At 49.8% G+C, this 21300-nt stretch overlaps 1 long non-coding RNA gene across 1 annotated transcript; it reads right to left on the bottom strand.

Moving 5' to 3' along the window:
* Window positions 1-19324: 19324 nt before the first annotated feature.
* LOC144333659 (uncharacterized) lies at window positions 19325-21078 on the bottom strand. Its single transcript, XR_013402569.1, has 2 exons — window positions 20947-21078; window positions 19325-19551 (listed from the first exon to the last, which is right to left on the bottom strand). It is a non-coding gene; the product is annotated as an uncharacterized LOC144333659 (long non-coding RNA).
* Window positions 21079-21300: the final 222 nt, after the last annotated feature.

The following is a 21300-nucleotide window of genomic DNA, read 5'->3' as shown; positions in this document are numbered from 1 at the left end:
CCGCATTTATCTCCGTGTGCAGATGGGGACTTTGAATTCTCTCCTCTGTCCATGAGGAATTTCCTTGTGCATCCGTTGTGAGGGATGTACGTGGCTTTTTTTTCCCCTCCCCCCAGTAGCTGTCTCTGTTCGGAAGAGCATGGGAGGCAGGTTTGCTCTCAGCTCTTCCTCACCTTGACGTCGCTTTAGCGTAGTGATTTTGGGGTCCTGAGATGTAGTTTCAACTTCATGTTTCTGAACACACTGGCACTCGAAACAGTATTGTAGGAGGTATCTAACTTACTTAGAAGAAGAATCTATTTGGAAGGACTTGAGCACATTCCTCCTTGAGAGAACCAAGCCTTTGTTTAGTTTGCTTTGCCCCGAGGCTGTTACGCTGCCCCGGGCTGTGCGGCCTTAGAAAGCTGTGCCCCTGTGAGCTACTGCCTGTGGAATCTGGTGACTTTGAAGTTAATCCAGCAGCTACATGTTTTGGAAAGCAGATTCCCTCTTAAAGTGTTGGTGATTATGATTCTAGCACTAGAATTTCAGTGCGTATTTTCCACCTTCTTACTTTGTCTCCTCATACACTGAGGTACTGCTGCATTTGCCCTTAGGCTTCACGGAGGGAGGGTCAGTTCTGACCCTTTCTTAGATATTGACCTTGAACGGACAGAATCGAGATTCAGAAAAACTCTCGAGCTGTGAGTGTGCGCTGATATCTATGTAAGTGGGGTTCATGTGTCAAACTCAGGTTTAAGAAAAACCAATTCTAGGCTGGGCATAGTGACTCACACCTGTCATCCCAGCACCTTGGGAGGCTGAGGTGGACAGTTCACTTTTGAGCCCAGGAATTCGAGACCAGCCTGGGGAACATAGCAAGACCCTGACTCTACAAAAAATTAAATAGGAGTGGTGATGTATACCTGTGGGCCCAGCTACTCGGAAGCTAAGGCTGGAGGTTCACCCAAGCCTGGCAGGTTGAGGCTGCAGTGAACCATGATAGCACCACTGTACGTATGGTGCACTGTGCCTGAGTGACAGAAGAACAACCACCCCCCCACACACAAAGTATCAATTCATGCAGTGGCCAGTTCTGCTGGGACCACCTGTTAAGGCTACTCTGGGCCTCACGGTGTGAGAAGGGTCTGTCCAGCGGTGAGAAGGAGTGGCTTGAAGGCCTAAAAGCCAGTTGCTGTGGTTCAGCATGACTGCGGGTGTGGAGTTGGGGGAACGGCTCTCCATGGCATGAGTGGGTAAACGGATGGGCTTCCAGAACGAGCCCCTGTGACTTTGCCTGGTTTGCATCCGTCCAATACAAATCCACAGGCTCTTACTCTAGAAGCTTCTGCCGGGGCTGATGGACTGGCCTGGGGACAGAGGGTGCCCTCAGAGCCTCAGGGTGCTGTCTGGTTTAGGAAGAGCACTTAGTCACCTAGATCTAGGATTTATGACACTACAAGGGGACTCCTCACACTCGGAGCAGCATCCATCTGCATTCTAGACTTGGTTCTAGGCAAAGTATTTTGGAGCCTGTTGGTATCCTGTGTTCTGTTTATGTGTAAAACAAGTTAGAGTTATAACTAGTTAAAACCTATTTTTAAAATTTTGTCACAGAATATGGCAGTTGTGGTGGAGCCTGGCCAGAGACCCCCACACTCAGACGCTGTTGCTTGCTGGAGTTGCAGGCGTTGCCTGCATCGGCTGCCCCTCCCGGCGTGTCTGTGTTCTTGACACGGGCGCCCATCGAGGCTCGGCCTGTGAGAATCGTGCCACCGTTTGTCTCCGTGTTCCTCTGAGGTTCCGCAGACTTCACGGTCCCGTGGCAGAGCGTACGGTATCTGCTTGCATCCTGATTTCCCCAAACCCCAGGACAGGCCAAGAGTTCGTTACACACAACTGCAGAGGGCCCCGTGGTGTGGATTTACGGTGACACAGCCTTTCCCCAGCTTGGCCTTCGTCTCCAGAGTTGGCTTTAGAGCGATAGAAGCTTCCTTCAGACTGGGGGGCCCTGAAGCTTTGGTGCTAGGAATTCGGTGACCAGCACGGATGATACCCCATTTCTCTGCATTTGTAGCAATAGTTGTTAACACGACCACGAGATGTACAGAGGAAGGAAAAAGGAGGTTTTATTTTCAGAGTAACACTCTGTGCTTTGGGAAATGTGGTCTTGGGGGAGCTGTAAGCACACGCCCCTCAGGAGGAGAGGAGGCCGCGGCATTACACGTTCCGGGGTTTGTTGGCTGTGTGTGTTCATCGGGCTCAAGGAATGTCTGAACGTTTACAGGGAAAGTGGGGTTTGTTCATCCGGTTCGTGCAATGTCTGAACACTTACAGGGAAAGTCTAGCACACATGCAGTGAGTTAACCTGTAACATCCATGTTCGCCTTGGGGCGAGCGTCACATTTGAAATGAGGTGGACTGGGCGTGTCATGTACAAAGGTGAGCGCAGACGTTTATGCGCAGCCTCAGTCACAGCCAGGACTGGCTCAGGGTCTGCAGCTTGTGGCGGGAAAGGACATTCACGAGGTCATTCTGTCCAGTTGGGGCTGCCGGCAGGGTCCCGGGGGGGGGGGGGGTTGTCTGGTCAGCCAGCCTCTGGAGTCCACCCAGGTCCCGTGGACAGCGTTCCTCTAAACCAGGCTTCTGATTGTGGAGGAGACTTCATGCTGGTTAACACACTGTACAGGAGTAGTGCCGTGGGGCTTTGGGGTTGACCTTCCCTATGATGCCAGTTACATTTCTCTCCAGATCTCATCATAGCCACAGAGATTGTACCTCCTCTGACAGCTGGGGGTGCCATGTTGATATAGTAATTTATTGCATTAAACTTTTTATTACTATTTTAATACCTTTTTTTTTCTTTTTCAAGAGATATAGGGTATTGCTGTGTTACTCAAGCCAGTCTTGAACTCCTGGCCTCAAGCAATCCTCCCACCTCGGCCTCCCAAAGTGCTGGGCTTATAGACGTGAGCCAGTGCGCCCAGCCTACAGCCATGTTTTTAAAACTCAGCAGTTCAAAAATCCTACTCCTTTCACCCCCTCAAGCAGGCTGGTTGGCCTTGTGCAAACTGGGGTGTCACGATCTTAGCCCCCCTTTTATTTTTCCCTTTGGCCTCAAGTTCTGATGAGAACAGCAGTTACAAAATGGGCATTAGGTGATTCTTCTGTTACTAAAGCCAGAATTCTCACCAGTTGGAGATGTTTGTCCCCAGGATCCCAGAAAGCTGCTTTGAATCAAGCCCGTAGTAAATAAGGAACTAAACTCTTGGTCCTCTGCTTAGTACCAGGGGAATGGGTTAGTTGCTGATACCTTTGATCTGTGCTCACGTGCTGCATCTCATCACGGGAAGCAGAGTCGCCCTGTGGAATAAAGCCCGGCTCAAGGTGGCGCGTCGAGACGCTTGGGGCTGTCAGTCCCTTATACAGCGGCAGACTTGGAGACTCAGTATCGCGTGCAGAGCCCAGGCAACCGGAGTGCATCCACCTTAGAGACCACATGGACGGTCGGCAAGGTGGATGTCCGGGCATATGGCCTTGACAGGCCCACTGCGAGGTGAATTAGGAATTCGTTAGCAAAGAAATCAAACTCGCCTTTGGGTCCCAGCTGCTTGGAAGGCTGAGGCGGGAGGATTGCTTGAGCCAGAAGGTCAAGGCCGCGATGAGCCATGATTGTAATACTGCACTCCGGCCTGGGTGACATAGAGAGACTCCAAGTCAAAAAAAACACAACCCCTCAAACCTTACTCTTCATAGCAGGAGGGAGAATTTGTCAAAGTAACTGCAACAAAATCTTAGATGATATAATTTCAGTGGCTAAGTGAGCTGTCCATCCCACGTGGCTGGCTCACAACGCAACAGAGCCAGGTGCTGCTGCAACTGCGCCCCTCCCCACCCGATCGCTTGTGGACATTTTCTGTTTTCCCATATCTCCCTTTTGGATACGTAGCTCGCTACTTTATAGCTAAGCATCAGTAAAACAGGTTGTCTATTTTGAAAAGTAACTATTATGTCTTTTAAGGACAGAAAATGAAGCAGGTGACAATAGCATGGCAACCTGGTGAATAGATTTAGAGGAATATTTAATACCTGGCACCACTCTGAACCCTTCTTCTCTCATGCTTAGTTACAGCTACCGCCTTCTATGACAAAACACTTTCAGCTCTGTGAGTAGGAATTAAACATATTCTAAATCAGGAGTTTTAGTTAAGCAGTATTTTACGTGAATGCCCAGATCCTAAGTGTTCACTGTACTGGTGTGTGGTGTTGAAGAAGGAACGAGGGCTTGGGGCTGCGTTTATGGTGCAGCGTCCGCGTTCCCATATGTGAGATGAGGGCCATGAGACACGGCCTGGAAGGTTCAGACTGTGGGATTGAATGGATCTGCCCACTCCTGGAAAGCCTCAAGTCTAACTTGACTTGGGCTGGTTTTAGGGAGATGCTGGCAGCGCTGTCCTCACAGGTTACCGGGAGGGGCTCTGGCACCGTCCCCGTCAGGTGTCTCATGATCAGCCCAGCTTGCTCATCTCAGAAGCTGCTGGTCGTGTTCTCGTTCCTGTTGTTTGTTGCGTGTTATTTAGGGTTCTGTTCATCTGGGGACCTAGGAGGTTTCACAGTGAGAGGAGAGCCGCTGAGCCGCCTTCCTGCCTGGACGCCAGCCCCACGGAGGACCGTAACTGCTTGAGGTTGGCTTCTGCCCCCGGCCTCACCTGTGGAGGCATTGATGCAGTGGTACTTTCTAAGCTCCTGGGGCACACAGTGCTGTTGTGTGGATCCACAGGCCACTGTGGCGTCCAAGCACGTGCTCCCGGAGGAGAGGACTCTGCGGGCACTGATAGTGGGAGCTGGCTGAGAGTCCAGCAAGTGAGACTCCCTGTGACGTGCACAGCTGCCATCTGCACAGCCCCTCCTGAGGCCAAGATGGTCGTGCGATAAATGCACAAAGCGCGTCTCCAGCAAAAAGCCGCCAAGTGTCCACATCCAGGATATCCACCAAGGTGGCCTTTTGGTGTTAATACGATGAATGTGAGCAGCAGGTGGTCTGTGTCGAGTGTGACTGTGCCACTGCAGTTTTGTTCTCATGTCTTGATGAGCATGAACGGTTCCTGACGAGGGTAGATAAGGATGCTGTGACCTGAGACTCTGCAGTATTGTAGCTTGAGGAACCAAGGAGTTCTTCTCTCTTGCAAAGCCGTCAGGGAGGATGTTCCAGGCTGGTGACTGCTCCATGAGGTATTCAGAGATCCAGGTTTCTTCCCGACCCCTGCTCTGCGTTCCCAGGGACATGGCTGTCCTTGCCGTGGTTGGGACTGGGTGATTGCCATGCTGGCAGGGGAGGCTTACGGTGAGAGTGGCCCTGATTTACCTAATCTACATAATGACAGGGAGCCTGGGAGTAAAGTGTAGCCATGGCCTGGAGGATGGATGATGGATGTTGGTGAACGACTGGCTGCACTCACCGCAGCTGGCCCAGGAATGGGGAAGGATGGCTGAGTATGCCATTCAATGGTACCTGGTTCTTTCAGATTTGACTTCCTTATGGATTTTCTGCTGTAAAGAGGAGAGAGCCTGTGGTTCTAGGCCAAGCATCTCACTCATCTCATAACATCTTGTATCCCTCAGCCAACATTTATGTCAAGTTTTAGAAGTCCTATCAAACTGGCAAGCATTTCTCAATTTGGTTTAACCATTGGATTTTATATCTGTGTCTGCATGTCTATTTTACATCTATGTGGTTATTTGACACTCTGTAGTACCTTTGTAATAGGTTCTATTTGGTGGAAGTTACTTTCAACAAACCCTTGCTGCTACTTGAATTTTCAAGGTTGCAAGTAGAAAGGAGAGAATAAAAACCACATCTTCTCTAATTTTAAAATGTGTTGTTTCTCAAATCACACCAGAAGTACAGATATTACAAATTACAAAAGAAGCCAGAATCAAGGTTAAGAGATTTCTGGGCGATTCTGGCTAATCAGCAGTATTTGCTGAGGTGTGTGCAGCAGAGCAACATGCCAAAACGCCCGGGACGGGGGAGAGATGGGAGGCCAGGCTGTGACTTCGGAGGTGCTGTTGCCTCAGGGAGAGGAGCTAGATGTAGAGAGGATAAATGGACACAGGTGTGACCACCGCCATCCTTGCGGTGGCACGGAGGTCTTTGTACAGGGACCTTTGTGAGCTGAGTTAAAAATTGAAATTGAGAGAGTGCAATGCATTCTTAGTTTTTAAAATAAAATGCTAATAGATAACGTTTTGTTTGTAAGAATGTAAAATGTTACATCTTTGTTAAAGAATAATAATTTGCTTCTGAGATCTTTGTGACTGAGATTTGAAATCTTAAGTATGGTTTTTTCTTCCATGTTTTATACATATGCACGTATACACATATATGTAAGGTATATAAAAGGAAAATAAGCATATCTGTATTCACATTTATATACACTTCCATAATGTGTATACTTCCAGTCACACATAAGTCTAAGAGACTATGACTTGACTTGATAACCATGAGAGGGTAATTAAATAATTTATCTGCTCTTAGCCTTGCTTTTGTATGTGAGCAGGGACCCTGCGAAACGCGCCTCCTGCGTTCCAGGCCTCACACAGCCCGTGCCAGGTTTTGGAAGCAGGAGTTTGTCTGCGGCCACTTCGGGAAACATGTGGTTGCCAGGATTGCCTAGAGCTCCAGGCTGTCTCCAGTCCCAGCCTCCCTGGGGTAGAAGCTGCCCTACCAGGGGCCTGGACATGGACGTTAGGGCCTGGAGCCAGGGACCGCTCCTGAAGCGGGGGGCTCCCCTCACGGCTGGGCATGAGAACCGAGGATAGGAGGCGGAACCAGCCTCGGGCCAGTGCACGGCCTCCCTGAAGTGCTTGCGGGAAGCCCCAGCTGTACTTTGCTGACCCCATAGACAGCACCACACTCTGTGAGATCCCCCTGGCCCACCCCTCAGGTTCCTAAAATGATGAAGGTTTCCTGAGCTGTGAATTTTTAGGTCTAGGCTAAAAAGTCCTGGGACAGGCTCACAGGGTTCTTTATGTAGAAATGATGAGTGTGCTGGTGACTCAGAGCAGGCACTGCACCCTCACTCCAGGGTCCTTCGTGCCAGGTGGAAACGAGCGTGTGGGTCACCCAGAGTCCCTGCATCCTCACTCCAGTCACTGCTCTTTGGTTTCTTAATTAAAAGCCTAAAAGCCTTGATAATGAAAATGCATTCTCCCCAGAGAGTCGAGTTTCCGGTTATGGAGGCTCACCTGTAAATGCCGTGCCAGGTCAAATATGCTGAGATCTGGGCCAGGTCCTGCTTCCTGCTCACGGTCAGAGCAGGTACTTCATTTGGGAGGTGACCCAGGGAGATATCTGAGAGGCCTGCCGGTCCCCGAGGGATGAATCCGCTGGCCTTCACATTCTGCTCCGGCCTCCATCAGCTCCTTCCTACCTGCAAACTGCCGGCTTTGACGTTGCAATCATTGGAGATATGTTAGGGACTTGGTATGGGTTGATGCCCATAGGACCAGCAGATCGTGAAAAGGTGGGAACCATGGCTGGGAGGGTGGTGACCACGGCCAAACTGAGAACCGTGGTGGGCTGGGAGGTCCATCTTCTGTCTGAAGTGTTTTTTAAAATAAAAAACAGTGTCTCAGGAGCATGAGAGGGGAGGCCACAGACGGGGAGAACGCATCTGTAAAAGACTCATCTGAGAAAGGCTGTTATCCAAACCGTGCAAGGAACTCTCAAAACTCAACAAGAAAATGAACAACGTGATTAAAAATGGACCAAAGACCTGGACAGATACCCCAACAAAGAAGATACACAGATGGCAAATCTACACGTGGAAAGATGGCCCGCGTCTTATGTCATAGGGCGAGGCGTCACTGTGCACCCATCGGCCTGGCCAAAACCTGAACTCCGACACCACCACGTGCTGGTGGGTGTGTGGGCATCAGGACCCTCACTCATCGCTGGGGGAAGTGGGGCAGCTCCAGTGGGAGGCAGCATGGCGGTTTTCCTTGGAACTAAGCTCTCCGACCACAGAAGCAATCACAGTCCTGGACGTTTACTCGGAGGAGCTGAAAGTTTACTTCCATGCGGAAATGTACACACAGACGTTGACAGCAGCTTTATAATTGCCAAAACTAGAAAGCAACCAAGATGCCCTTCAGCAGGTGAATGGATAAACTGTGGTATGTCAGATACTGGGATATTATTCAGCACTAAAAAGAACTGGACCCCTAAGCCATGAAGACAAGGAAGGATCTTAAATGCATGTTGCTAAGTGAGACTCCAATCTGGAAAGGCTGCCTGCTGTCCGAGTCCAACCACAGCACAGTCTGGAAAAGGCAAAGCTGTGGAGACAGTCAAACAGTCAGTGGCTGCCAGGGGCTGGGGAAGGGAGAGATGAATGGGAGGAGCATAGGGGATATGGAAGGTGGGAAACAACTCCAGGTGGGGCTTTCATGGGGGATGCATGCCGTTCCACGTCTGTGAAACCCACAGAGTGAGCAGCAGCAGGCCGAGTCCTCGTGTGAGCTGTGGACTGTGGGTGGTGGTGCCGTGTTGATGCGGGTCTGTCGGTCGTAGAGACATGCTGGTCTGGTGAGGGCAGGAGAATGATGGAGGCTGTGCCTGTGTTGGGAAAGGATATGTGAGGACTCTCTGTACTTTCCTCTTGATTTTGCTATGAACCGAAAACTGCTTTTAAAAACGTCTATTGAAAAGGCAAACAAAAAAGTGCTGGCCAGACAACATCAGTGTGAGGGTGTGGCCTGTGTTCTACGTTCAGAATTTCCCTTTTAGAATACACGTATCTAAATTTTTCAAAGTTAAACCTTTGCATTAAGTAACTCACTACCAAGTTACAGTATCAGCTTGAGCACTGCCAGGATGGCCAGGATCCTGTATCCTGACCAGCTTCTCCCCTTACAGGTGCAGTTGACGTCCATGGCCACATCCCAGTAAGCGGCAGGGCTGGAATCAGGAGTCAGGCTTTGCGGGACAGAGAGGAAGTGAGATCTTGTAAGCACGTGGCTGAGGGCGGGCAGGGAGGAGCCCGTGGCGCAGGGAGCCGGCAGGGATGACTTTTTGACCAGTTTTCCTTATCGCTGAGGCCTTCTTAGACTTGGGGAGTTGGGAGTCCCCACTCTCGGGTGCCTCAGAAACCAAAGGCTGCTTGTAATGCTCAAGTTCCAGATGCCTCAGGGGAGGTACCTGGGTTGTTGGGTACAGTTCCGTTATTTGCTGCTCGGTGGGATTTGCCCGCAACATTTCTGATTGTTTATAAGAGCTGATGTTTGAGCTGCTTAAAATCACATATGGATGTCGATTTATCTATAAAAGTTAAGAATGGAATTTGAGTGCAAAGAGTTGTGAAAATGCTCAAGGTTATGTACTAATGTATACATTACATTTGTGGAAATATTTGAAAGTGCAGGATTTACATTAAACACTTCTCTTGATTTTTGTAATATCTACCTGTCATTTTCCCGTTTGATTAATAGATGTCAGAGGGCTTAAATTTTGAGTGCCTGAATTCACTGAAATTAAAACTTCTTACATCAAATGTAATTGAACTGAATGTAGCAACAGTGCATGCTTTTATAAGTACTGATTAAAAAATATATAAAAACACATATCCATGAACATGCAGATGGGGGCAACATATTAAACCATGGAAGTAGAATTAGTATTGTTTTCTGAGAAGACAAATTTTTAAAAAGCTAAGGGGTCTTATAACTTTCTAGTTTCCAACTTATTTACCCTAAAGTGGAAGATTGACAGCAGCAGAAGAGGAGATCCTGCGCCAGTGCAGGCTCTGGGAGCAGCGGGGTGAGTGCTGGAAGGAGCTGGCTGGAGGCAGAGCCAGGGAGGTGCTCAGACAGGCCAGGACGGCCTCAGGGCACGCGGCTCAGTGAGTGAGAAAAGGTTCACATTTCTTGGAGAGCCCTTGACTCTGCCCACGGAAAACCCAAACTCCTTCCAACGGGGATGTGCATCTCATGTAAAAGTTGTTACTCCCAGAAAGAAAGCCAGTGGATGTAGAAATTTTACGTATGCAGAAATTACTTCAAATTTGTTTCTAACCTTATCCTTTTCTTCCCCCATCTTAATGTGTGGTGACTTTCTGCAGGTGACGCACACATCTTAGGAGAGCGCTGTATTTCAGTTGCTGTTGGCTCTGATGTGACTTTGTGGTGTCCGATGTTCTTGTTCTGAGGTTCTGCCCAGAACGTGGCTCCTCCCTGCTGAGCGTTGCTTGTTGAAGGCCCGTGTGGAAACTTTCCCTGTAAGCTCGTTGACCGCAGCAGTCTTGGTTAAGAAACCTTTGGACCTCCTGAGACTTCACACAGCCTTCTAACCTTTCTAGTGTGTCCTTTTCATTTTACTGTTCCCCATTAACCCAGATGTTTTCCAGAATGTAAGTAATCTGCTGAATGCAGGGTGGGGGGTGCCCTCCGTTGGCTCTGGGGAGAAGCATCGCTGTTTCTCCGGGTGGAGCTTCCCGCCCACCATGGTGTGCTCCAAGACGCAGCAGGGTTCTTTGGCAGAAATAATCGTCGAAGGCCTGCGTCTCCGTGGCAGGGTGGCTGTGGGTATGGGACCTCGCGGCCATACCGGCCCCTCCCCATCAATGGCACCACGGAGAGGAGCAGGGGGAGGCCTGGGATCTGTCTCCAGAGTCACAGCTGTGCTTCCGAGACTGCGTCGTCCATATGTAACTAGACATGCAGAGAAAGTGTTGGAGATCAGCAGGAGACGGTGTCTGTCCCTAATGAGCTCAGGCGTGCCCTTGAGAGGGTCAGGTTTCTGTGCGGCTGATCTGGACTCAGCCTGGCTGTGGCAGTGCAGGTGACTGCTGGGCTTTGGCAAGGCTGCAGCCACTATCTGTCTGAAATGGCCCCCTTCCTTGGCTCGCGGTGCCAACTGGGCCCCCAGGCCTGAATTCCCGCCAGGACGGAGGCCCTGTGTATGTGTCGGGGAAGGGGGAGGTGGGGGTCCTACTTTATTGCCGTATCCAATGGCACGCGGGGTCAGCACTCAGGAAACATGTGCTGTGTGGGTCAGCGATTGAGTTCAGAAACCTGGAAAATTCAGCAGTGTAGGCTTTGGGCATGACCCGTCCAGCCTTGGGGCTCTTTCTTTCTCTGAATTTCCTTCCATGGCATCCTCCTCATCCCAGGGGCCCCTGTTCCCATATGGCTGTTGGCAACTTCACAGGTTCCTCTGCCTCCCCTCCCGGGCCCTGGTGTGGCTGGGGCAGCTAGTAGCTGTGTAGACCCCACAGCCAGTAGATCATTGGTGCCAACGCCTTGGGCCTGGTTTACTTGAGTCAAGGACTGCAGTACATGGCTGAGCCCACCCCGAATGCCTGGATCGGAAGGCCTTGGGTTGCAGAGGGGTGGGGATTGGATATTGAAGGACAACCTGCAAAGCAGAAGGGGAAATGGCTGTGCTGATGGGCAGCTAGAGGAGTCTGTGCAGAGCCTGGGACCCAGTGCAGACACAGAGCTGACATGGGCAATGCAGTGACACGGCCACCGTGGAATTGGGCAAAGTTACAGGCTTCAGACCGATATGGAGCGGCTGGTCTAAAACGATCCTCATTTTCCTTTAATCCTAACAATTGCTGGCTTACAGGGTGGGGGAGTGAGATCTGTGGTGGCCGCGAGGAGAGACAGGGATTTTAATTAAAACCCTCTTTCTGGGAGAGGGGAGTAGCCGTTTCTGTAGGGCGGTGAGCATCGTCATCTCAGGCAGCTCAGGCTGCTGTAACGAAACACCATTGACTGAGCGGCTTATGAACAACAGGAATTTGTTTCTCACAGTTCTAGCGGCTGGAAGGCAGGATCAGGGTGCCGCACGGGTGAATTCTGGTGTGGGCTCTTTCCTGGTTGGCACACACCTTCTCTCTGGCCCTGACACAATGGGAGGGTGAGGGATTTGCTGGGCCCCTTTCTGAGGCACAAATCCCATTCTAGGGTCTCCAGCCTCGGGAACTCATTACCTCCCAAAGACCACCTGACAGCATCACATTGAGGCTGAGGATTTCAACCTGTGTTTTGAGGGGCAGGCAGGCAGTTTGTAACCTTCACCCTCTTTGTGTATTTCTGACTCAACATTGAGTCTGCCTTTGGCTCTCCAGTGGACAGAGCCTGTGTGGACACTGAGCAAGGTCAGAGCTGCAAGCATGTACACATCGGGGGCAAGGGAGCTGCCAGGGGTGTGAGAAGGGGTTTCAGCGTCAATCGGAGCTGCTTTCCTGGCAAATGTACTCATAAGCTATCCTGGCAACATTTGCTTTTCACGAAGAGTCGATGAGGCAGTGGGGGCAGCAGGCGGTGTTGCCAGAAGCTTGGAACTGATGAGCAGCAGAGAAGGGGCAGAGGCCACGACCTTGGGGTAGTCAGCAGTGCCAGGTGTCTGCCCTCCAGGCCTCACGTCTGTAACTGTGTAGAGACCGAGCCGACCGGGGCTTGCCGGCCAGTGTGGCTCTCATACAGGTGATTATCGCGTTGTGCTTTCTATGTAATGTTCCCTCAACCCCATGCCCACCCCACCAATTTCTGTGCCTAGCAGAAATGATGCTGCGTTTCCTTGATGAAGCCTTGAGTTTCCTGTGGAGATGTAGGAATAGCATGATTTGGCTCACGTCAAAATACTTTGCAGTGAAGCTGCACGGAAGAGGTTTCTAGGCTTCCATTTGACGTTTTCAACAATGCCTGAGTGTTACAGGACCGTCTTGCTTGTTAATAAAGCACCAGATGAAAAAGGCTACTGGTTAATAAAGGAGACTTTTTACATTAGCACAGAGAGGGTGGCTTGAGATAAATTCAGCGTAACGTAGGTGTGTTTGTAAGCCGTCAAAAGGACCATCTCTCTGCTGGCGACACATGTTTTCCGGTATTGGTTTTGTTCTGTAAAAGGATGACTGGCATTCGGCAGAGTCATTCCAGAATTCACCTGGAAGGCGTCCACATGGTGCCTTGTTTTCTCCTGACATTCTGGGCACCACGAGGGATTATTCCTGTCTTCAGCACTAGCAGGAGACTTTTCCTGAACACCTGCTCCTCTTTGGCGCTGTGGGTGTGAAGGGGTCAGAGTGACCCTGTCTTCATGGAGTTTTCAGACACCATGGGGATAGTGTGGCTCGAGTGTCGGGCTCGGGTGGGAGGGAGACTTTCCCCAGAAAACAGCTGCCGATTCCAGGACGGCCCTCGACCCCTCCTCCCTCTGTTCCTCTGCGTCATGTCTGAATTAAGGCTGTTCCATCGTAGCGGGGGTGTCATGTTAACTGGAAGTGTGCTTTTTTACTGGGCAGTAAGTAAATTAATGGTACATTTTCCAAGGACAGCGAGGTTTGATTTGATGAATCCAGTGGGGGAAAGGAGAAGGGGCTTGGCTGTGTGGGGATGTGTGTGATGGGAGCAGAATGTAGTAGCCATGCAGGCTTTTGGGATGGAGGGGCCACGCCCACATTTCCATGGGATCCGTCGCTGTTTGTGCCACTAGACCTGAACCTCTGTCTCTACTTCTAACACCCGTATAGTGAGGAAGCCCCTGATGGGCCTGAGTTGTTACTTCCCATGGCCATCGCTGGGAAATGCCCCAGACGCCTCTCCAGGCTGGTGACGGCCCTGGGGCTGGACACTGGCTTTGTCCTGAGTTGTTTCTTCTTGTGGCCATCGCTGGGAAGTGCCCCGGACACCTCTCCTGGCTGGTGACGGCCCCAGGCCTGGACACTGGGTTCGTCCTGAGCTCTGCGAGGGGCTTGGGCTCCACGTGCAGCAGGCATCTGTGCATCCCTTTGGATGTGAGATGTTGGCGCTCGGCTTGGAGGCCAGCGCAATCTGGGTGTGGTCAGGATCCAGTTCATCCTTTGGAGAGAGAGCACCTGCCCGGGGACCCCTCTGAGGTACATAGTCATGCAGTGCCCTCACAGGATGCCCGGTCCCCCGAGAACTTCCCGCCATTCCCCTGGACCCTCAGGTATGGGAGTCAATTGTGGTGTGTGTGTCACAGGCGGGGGTACTGAGGACACCACGTGCCTGCTCGTGCGAAGACCTGAAGTGCTGCGTGAGCTCGTTCCCAAGGGGCCGTTGGCATCTGGGGGCCTGTGGGTGTCTTTCCACTGGCAGGAAATAATGGGTGGCCTATGTTACCTTTTGTGTCTTTTTTTTTTTTTTTTCTTTGCCGAAAAGCCCTAATGCCAACGTCGCTGTCCTGCTATTGGAACCGCCCACCTCAGGCTCAGTGGCCCTCCTGTTTCTGGGCTGCTGCAGTGTTGTGTTGGGGTAACTGTATTAACTTCGTTTGAATTTTCTTCCTGTTCTTTTGGAATAAGTGTTGATAGTTTGTGCTGCTTGTTCACCCCAGAGGCGAGGATGTCCTTTAGGCCTGGAGGAGCACAGCCCCTGGAGGGAGGTGCCGGGCCTCTACCTCTCATGTCATCAGCAGCCCTCTCCACACGTCTCCTCTTCACTCCTCGTGCCCACGGCTGGGGTCACGGGCCGCTCGCTCTGCTGTTTGAGATCCTCGGAAAAGATGTTTGCCCTGAAGAGAGATTGGGGGTGTGTGGCTGATTTTAAATAGGAGGAAATGATTGTAACAGAATGAGCAATGCCTAGCACTTAGTCTCAGGCTTGAGAAATTGTGTTTTAGAAGCAAGGTATCCCCAACTCCGGTTTCCTTCAAATTAAATCTTTTAAAGAGTCCACAAACATAAATAGTTAAAGCCTAAAACTATGCAACAGAGGGCCTAGAGCCCAAGCCACTGCCACCTCTGACTCCAAGACACCACAAAAACTTGGCCCTCCTCCTCAGAGAACCCCCCTTCTGCTCCTCCTTCCACACTGCTCCCTCCACAGTGCTCCCTCCACACTCCTCCCTCCACACTCCTCCCTCCACACTCCTCCCTCCACACTCCTCTTCCGCCCCCTCCCCTTCTTCCTTCCCCTTCCCTTCTTCCTTCCTTCCTTCCTTCCTCTCCCCTTCTTCCTTCCTTCCTCCCCTTCTTCCTTCCTTCCTCTTCCTCCTCCCTCCTCTTCCTCCTCTTCCCCCTCTTCCCCCTCCCTGTCCTTGGGCAACCTCCATGGAACTCTGGTTCAAAGTCACTGGTCTGTGGGGCCGCCCATTTGATAGACGAGCACGCTGGGGACCAGACACAAGTGACTGACTCAGACCAGCTCGCATGTCGTCTCCTGCCTCCCGTAACACCGGGTTGTCCCTAATGGAAGAGAATCAATGATGCTGCTTCACTGATCTCCAGGGAAAACAGGTTGATAACAGGTTATAAACATGGGAACGTTTTGGAAAAAGCGTCGTCCACTTGTCAGCTCCATCTCTCCTGCCCGGAAGATGTAGGGGAAACCTGCCTTCAGCCCACCCTCATCCCATAACAGGACAGAGGACAAAGGGGCAGAGACCCAGGTCCTGTCAGTGCCCTCAGGAAACCCCCCATTTCCTCCTCATGGTGGAAGTGGAAACCATCCAACTGGACTAGATTTTCCCGGGAAGCCCCTTCACCCCGAAAGCAAGGAATCTGGTTTGAGCACACACCATTCTCGGTGCCATGACTTTCTGCTGCTGAACCCTGCATACGTGGCCCATTGATCTTGCTAGTCCAGTGTTACTGGGTCCTGGGAGTTTCTGTGGGCTGATGGCAGGTGTTTACCATTGTGTTCAGAGGGGAGAACAGAACTTTATTTGTCGAAATCAGATGATAACCATTGCCATGTGATTCCTTGGGTTGGTTTGGGTGGGGGGTGCTCAATGCTTTTCCTGAGGGCTAAGTTCTAGTTTGAGACCGTCTCTCTTTGTCACCCAAGCTGGAGTGCAGTGGTGCGATCTTGGCTCACTGCAACCTCCGCCTCCTGGTTTCAAGCAGTTCTCCCTGCCTCAGCCTCCCAAGTAGCTGGGATTATAGGTGTGTGCCACCACGCTTGGCTAATTACAAAAATATTTAATATAGGCTGGGTTTTGCCATATTGGTCAGGCTGGTCTCGAACTCCTTGCCTCAAATGATCGGCCCACCTTGCCCTCCTAAAATACTGGGATTACAGGCTTGAGCCACTGTGCCCGGCCTGATCCTGACATCTTTTAAAGCTGCCTTCATGTACCAAAAGCCAGTCTATGTTTGAAAATCAGTCTTGAAGAGCCTAGGAGGAGAGGGATAAGCTTCAACTAGGTGAATAACTATGCATATGTTAAAAATATGGGCCAAAATCTACCCCAAATGTTAACTCTTCTGCTTTGCGTATTATATCCATTTATAGTTATTTCAGCACTAAGATTTTTAAAGACTCTTTTGATAATTATGGAGAAATTACTATTAAAACTCAGCTGCATTTGTAACACTTCAAAGAACTAATTGGATGACATCATTTTTCCCAGAGGCATTTTGGATTGTTACATAATTAATGTTTATCTCTTTGCCAGAAATCTTTTTTTTTTTTCTTTTCCAGAACAGATACCTGAAAAGAAAATTTCCTTTGCATTAAGTGTTATTTCACTGTGTGACAATCAATTTTTGAACGTGAGAACAAGATCATCATGTATTTTTGGGATACTTCTTGCTTAATAGTGATAATGCTAAGTGTTAAAATTATGCAACAATTTGTTTCTTTGAAAATTACTATTTGCCTGCTCACCAGGTGGGAGCTGATGAGAACGTGGATGTAAAAATTAAATTGTATTTAGCTTGTATAAAAGAAGTTTAAAAAAAAAAGCTTTTTTTGTTTGTTTGTTTTGTGCTACTGCTGAAGTTGCTTCGTTGTGGAAATGAGGTTATTGCAGGCACCTAGAATTTTATCTCCTTCACTTGTACAATGGGAAGAAATTCTCCAACAAGCACAGGAATCTGACTTTCTGATATTGAGACTCCTAGGCATCAAGCCCCGTGGAAAGGTTGGTGATTACGTGAGTGTTGGCGTTGATGTGGGTACCCTCCAAGCCGGACGCAGGCAGCAGGGAAGGGCAGAACAGGCCCCTCAGGAGCCATCAGAAAATCAAGTGTTGGCAGCAGTGGTGAGGGTTGATGTCAGGGGCCAGGAGGAGGTGGTGAAGGGAGCATGTGCCTCAAGGCAGCCCTGGAACCCATGGTCCCTGCAGTGAGGTCTGATCTGCAGGGGACGTGGACGGCCACGTGGCAAGGCCCACGGACAGCCTGGACTTGGCTGCCTCAGAACTCTGGTGGACGTTGCAAACGGCCCCACAGGGTTGCAGTGCACATTCCTCGGACAGAGAGAAGACGCTTGTAACTGTTCTCGGCACGAAGCCAGCGCCCTGTGAACAGTGGCCACTGCTGTTGTGACTGAGTGCCGTCCAACTGGAGGCATTTGCTCTGCTCAGTTCACTTAATTGGGCCAGGAATGGGGTTGCCCTGCCTTCAACAAGCTTGACGCATTGAACGAGGACTCAGTAAAGTACTCTGTAAATATGCTCTCCTGGCTAGAGTGAGCAAAGCCCAGGGAGAGAGTGGTTCCTCAGTATTAGACAGGTGTTTGGCGGGGCCAGCTGTGTGGCTGCCAGAGCGAATGTGACCAGGAAGCCTCCGTTCCCCCGGAGGTGGCCAGCGTAACTGTTACACGTGCCGTAGGTAGAAAGTGGGCACTGCTGGGAAACTTGCTCATGTTGCTGTTTCCTGATTGGAAATTCAAGGTTTCTGAGCATCCTACATCGAATTTGTACATTGCTGAGACTGTACACCTTTCAACACTTGTTTTTTCCTGCTTTTCGGATCTATACAACCTGATATTTGGCCGTGGCTTCCAGAACAGGCTGGATGCAGAGTGAAGTCCTCTCCTCACTGTCAATCTTTGCAGATGTCTTTCTTGAGAGTCTCAATTAGGTTTTTACTTAACTAGACTTTTTAAATTGCCATGCACATAACTCTACCAGTTACAATCGTGAGCTAACGTGGGATTTTGGTTTTACTTTGATGAATGTTTAACATTTGCATGCTGGATGTAGGGGTGGAGGTCATTTATCTGCTTTTCATTTCCTTCTTGGTTATACTTAGTGACTTTCAGGTACGGTGTGGAAAGCCTGGTACAGGGTGAATTGCAGGCTGCAGTGTGGCGCGGTGGACGAGAGGCGTGGGCTGCAGTGTGCACAGTGGATGAGAGTGAAGCTATTTCCATCCTGGAGGGAAACACACAGGAAACAATTTAAAAAACTGATCATCTAGCTTGAATGAGGTCCAACAAATTCAGTTTGCAAAGTTTAACTTCCAAGTTAACTTAGTAACTTTTCCCCTAAGTCATTAATTTAGTAGCTTATGTTTATTGCCTAAAGCATAATAGTCATAAATTCTAAAATGAATGACTAAACATGTAATAATTTAGGCATACAGCACCTGAAGGGAAAACTGCCAGTATGCTAAAATATTGGATACAGATGCTCAAAAAATATAATGTAGCATTCTTACAATGCATGTGCTTTTAGCATGTAACTTGGTGAGTAGTTTTGAGCTATATTTGTAGGAATGTGTATCTTGAATACTTTAGGACACCACTGGAGATGTGTGCTTGAGAGGTATAAATACTGAATGTTCTTCTCCCTTCCTTTAAATGAAAAACATTAGCTCCCTTGATTTTTATTTTTATGTTTTGAAGTGGACTCTCACTCTTGTTGCCCAGGCTGGAGTGCAGTGACGCAGTCTCGGCCCACTGCAACTTCCGCCTCCAGGGTTGAAGTGCTTCTCCCGCCTCAGCCTCCCCAGTAGTTGGGATTACAGGTACCCACCACCATGCCCCGCTAATTTTTGTATTTTTATTAGAGATGGGGTTTTGCCATAGTGTCCAGGCTGGTCTCAAACTCCTGACCTCAGGTGATCTGCCCACCTCGACCTCCCAAATTGCTGGGATTACAGGCGTGAGCCACTGCGCCTGGCCAGCTCCCTTCTATAATGATTTATACAGTTGTTTTTGCTTTTTGTTTTTTCGAGACGGTGTCTCACTCTGTCGCCCAAGCTGGAGTGCAGTGATGCAAATCTGGGCTGACTGCAGCCTTCACCTCCTGGGCTCAGGTGATCTTCCCACCTCAGCTTCCTGAGTTGCTGTGACTAGACACACGTCACCATGCCCAGCTTTATTATTATTATTATTATTGGTATTTTTAGTAGAGACAGGGTTTTGCCATGTTTTCCAGGCTAGTCTCGAGCTCCTGGGCTCAAGCAATCTCCTGGCCTCAACCTCCAAAACTGCTGGGATTACAGGCGTGAGCACCACATTTGGCCCATTTTTTTTTTTCTTCCAGGATTAGGAGTCGACTTTCAGAAAATCCTTCAACCTTGCAAGCTTAATTTTCCATAAAAGTATTCCTCTAGGATAAAAACAAGGCACAAAGAAGTACGTGTGGACTGCAGTTAAAAATTTTCAAGAAAACTTAGCTTAGGAAAGTTGACATTTACAAAGAACAGGAGGCCCGTTCAGTGCCTTCTAGGCACTGGGAATGGCGGTCTGTGGGCGACCCTAACATGTGCGGCGTCCTGAGACGTGATCGTGGTGTTCACGCTTTTACCGAGGGCTTCCCGGGAGTACCAGAGGCTGTTCTTCTGCAGTCGGCCAGCCAGGCAGCAGCTGCTGGAGAAGGAACAAATAGCAAAAGACAGATGTACACGGTGTTATTGTGACAGAGAGGTTAAAACCAGGGTCACTTTGTTCTTACAGTTTTAAAAAACTAATAATGAAGTCCTTAAATATGTTTAGGATTTCAAAGTAGTTGTGGGTGTGTCTGTGTCTCTAGCTCCCGTTCGGGTGCTTCCTGCGAAGAGAGCTCAGAGACGCCACCTTTCCTTGATGAGGTGACAGTGTCTGGAGAGGTGTGAACCCCGTGGTGGGGGGATGACTGACCTGGGGTGAGGCTGGGTCAGTGTGGGGATCCAACCCCACTCCACATTCCTGTAGGGAATCCACAGTTCTAAGTCTTTATGATAGGGGTAAAAATAACCTGGAAGAGGTGTTATTTTTTAAGAAGTAAGTGCCATGCTCTTTTTTCCTCATACTTTTCCGTGTTTAAGCAGCATTGAAGGATAAGGCACTAGTAGCATGTTGTTTTGGAAACAATGTTGTTGGTTATTTTACGTTGAATATGGTACTAAGGTTGCCTGGTAACAGAAGTTTTCCTTAAACAACATGGAACTCTGTTGAATCTGTTGCCCCATTGGCTGAGCCGTCTGAAATCAGTGCAGTAGCAGCTGAAGAGGCCTCCTCCCCTTGGAGGAAGCCGCTGGATTGGCAGGAGGCACCGGTCTTGATTTGAGGGAGTGAGGCGCCTTTGCAGGGACCCCACGTGGCCCCTGCAGCTCTCTCCTGCCCCCTGCTGGTTGGCCAAGCAGCCTTGCGACAGTGTGCTCAGTGTGAATGTTCACTGGGGCAGGCCGAGGCTTTTGTTCCAGAAACACTGACTTCAGAAACGGCCGGCTGTGTGTGTTGAGCATGGCAAGAAAGACTTACGTGTGTCTTAAACCTCTTGAACAAAGCAAGTTGATGTTTCAAATGCATCTCAAAGGCTAATGACTTTGCTATGGTCAATATTCAGGAGAAAAGAGGGTTTGATGAAACAGAAAGACAGGAGTGGCAAGTGACATGCTTGTGCCCCGTATGACTAAGCGATGTCCTGGCCGTTCCACACCACGGCCTCTGAGCAGCCAGCCTGCAGATACTGGGTCAATTTAGATATCCCTGATCTCTGCAGAGGTTTGATCAGGTAGCCCAAGAGCAGATAAACACAAACGCTGACTGGAAACCCTGGCACACGGAGACACTGGAAACAGCAAGCTGCTATTAACATCATAGTAAGAGACAGTCGCCTGCTCTCAGGGGTGTCAGTTTCTTTTGCTTCTAGACGTTCATCTGCGTTACAATACAGTTTTGCTCAGTTTATCCCCATTACTCCACTGTCTTCGCCGTTAAAGTCTCAGCCAGCACTTAGCTCTGACACTGCAGGAGTTTCACTGTGCGGCTGACCAGGCCTACCTGGCTTGGCTGTAAAGCAGGTGAGATTTTCCGGAAGGCAGTGACGAGAACCCGAGGCAGGAAAGAGCATTGCTGGTCTACATACGGCAGTGCACCTGCAGCAGAGCATGTACGTGCACGTTCAGGCTAAACAGGTGTAGGAGAGAAGAAAACCACCTACAATTAGTCCCTTAAAATGCCACACACCCAACCCTTGAGACCCTAGCACATACAGTAGTAGTGGTCTTGGAGATGGCAGGTGTGCTGAAGTCTGATTTTCTCACTTAGCTTTTCCAGCAGCGTTTTCCTCATCTCTAAGCTGGGCCTAACAACTGCCACGCGTAGATTTGTGCATGGAACCGTGCGTGTAAAGTG

Source organism: Macaca mulatta, chromosome 13 (assembly GCF_049350105.2).
Source record: "Macaca mulatta isolate MMU2019108-1 chromosome 13, T2T-MMU8v2.0, whole genome shotgun sequence".
Lineage (NCBI taxonomy): Eukaryota > Metazoa > Chordata > Mammalia > Primates > Cercopithecidae > Macaca > Macaca mulatta.
The sequence above is the reverse complement of the archived record's forward strand: the minus strand, read 5'-3'. Positions and strand labels throughout refer to the sequence as shown.